This window comes from Sapajus apella, unplaced genomic scaffold (genome assembly GCF_009761245.1).
Source record: "Sapajus apella isolate SASKATOON/1434 unplaced genomic scaffold, GSC_monkey_1.0 scaffold12644, whole genome shotgun sequence".
In the NCBI taxonomy this organism is placed as follows: domain Eukaryota; kingdom Metazoa; phylum Chordata; class Mammalia; order Primates; family Cebidae; genus Sapajus; species Sapajus apella.
This window is the reverse complement of record NW_022449565.1, coordinates 1-1,598: the sequence shown is the minus strand read 5'-3', so window position 1 is coordinate 1,598 and position 1,598 is coordinate 1. Positions and strand designations below refer to the sequence as shown.

Genomic DNA, 1,598 nt, shown 5'->3' with positions numbered 1-1,598 from the left:
GGCCTTGACCCGCACAGGTGAGTACATCCTGCTGGCGTCATGGGCCATGAGTCAGGCCGCGTGCTCTCCCCGAGGGTCAGTCTTCCGGACAGGAGGGTTTCCCCGGGGAGCTGACCTGTGTCTCCACTGGGGAGGGACAGTTTCTCTAGGAGGGCAGCTTCCTTGGGATTCGTACCCAAGACCTTGCCTTTCTGAAGACCTGCAGGGTAACAGTGGTCCAGGCAGGAAAGTGTTCCTTCAGCCCCACGCAAGGCAGCTTCCGGCTGAGACTCTATGTGTGTGTCAGCCTGGAGAGCTGCCCAGGCCACGCGAGTGGGTCACAGGGCCTCCAGGGCACCACAGGGATCACGCAAGAGCTCTCTTTCCCTGGAGAGGGGTGCCCGAATAAGGTCATGGAGTCGGGCCACGGACATTCAAGGATTGCACCCCAACTATTGCCCTAAAAGGGCTGACGCTTTTGAGCAATGGGCCATCCCATAGCGCCTCTTTGAGCTTTGTTGGGGGCAGTGCCGTTTCCCTGGATGTGAGTCAAAGCTGAGTTCTGGCCAATGCCTGGCGGTACTGCGGGCCATCCCTGGGACTTGTGGGCTTTAGGCCAAGTCGGCAGCCCTCGTCCTGCTGGAGGTCACCCCTTCCCCATGGGTGAGAGACTGGAAGAGTGGATCCTGAGGTGGGAGGACCTGCTGTCAATGGTCCTGTCTCGGGAATTTGCCGCACAGGCTTTTTCTGTGCCATGGGGTCATCTCCAGGGTGGAGGAGTCTTCAGCCTAAGGAAAGGAAAGGGTGGCCCAGCTCTGTGTTTGGGACATGTTCAGAGCATGGATGGGGACCCACCACAGAAAGTATGGGGCCCTGAGACTCCAGGCTTCTATTTCAGGTGTGGCTTGCGAAGGGCACCTGGACACGTGTCTTATCATGCCCAGGGCAGGCTATGCTGCTTCCATGTCCACCGCGGCACATGGCTTCTGGGCCAGCCTCCTCGGTTGGCCATGAGCTGGCTGGTGACCCCGGCCCATGCTCAGTGATCCCAGAACAGCCTTGGGATCATGCGAAGGGGAAGGCAGAGTGGGCAGTGGAGGTGCCCTTAAGATCTGCAGTAGGGCACAGCCTGGGGATCTCGCCCAAGCCCAGTGACCTCCCTGCCCTTTTTTTTTTTTTCAGGGTTTGGTCATGGGGAGGGCCAAGGGTTCCCCAGGTGCGTGACTGGTCAGTGTTCCGCATGGATCCCATCACATGGATAACCCTTACTCCCCTTGCCCACATGCAGGCGTGAGGCCCTGACTGGACACATGTTCTCCTTCTGTCCCCACAGACGGTCAGCCTGGAGGAAGACTTATGTGAGGCCCAGTGGAGCCAGGCCAGTGTCCGTCAGCCAGGTGCTCAGTCCCCGCCCGATGCGCTGAAGTTCGGGCCCTTCCTGGCACGCTGGTCCTGCACTGAGCTGTGGTAAGCACACCTGGGTCCCACTGGATCCATGCATGGGGAGAGATGTACTCTCGGTTGGGCCAATGATGAGAATCTTACATTGTCTTGAAGAGAAGTGATGACTTCAAAATCATGCTCAATAGGATTACGCTGAGGCCCAGCCTAGGGGAGAA

At 58.8% G+C, this 1,598-nt stretch overlaps 1 non-coding gene across 1 annotated transcript; it reads left to right on the top strand.

The window, feature by feature from the left end:
- The first annotated feature begins 1,502 nt into the window (after positions 1 to 1,502).
- Positions 1,503 to 1,584, top strand: LOC116548466. Its single transcript, XR_004267440.1, has one exon. It is a non-coding gene; the product is annotated as a small nucleolar RNA SNORD115 (small nucleolar RNA).
- Positions 1,585 to 1,598: the final 14 nt, after the last annotated feature.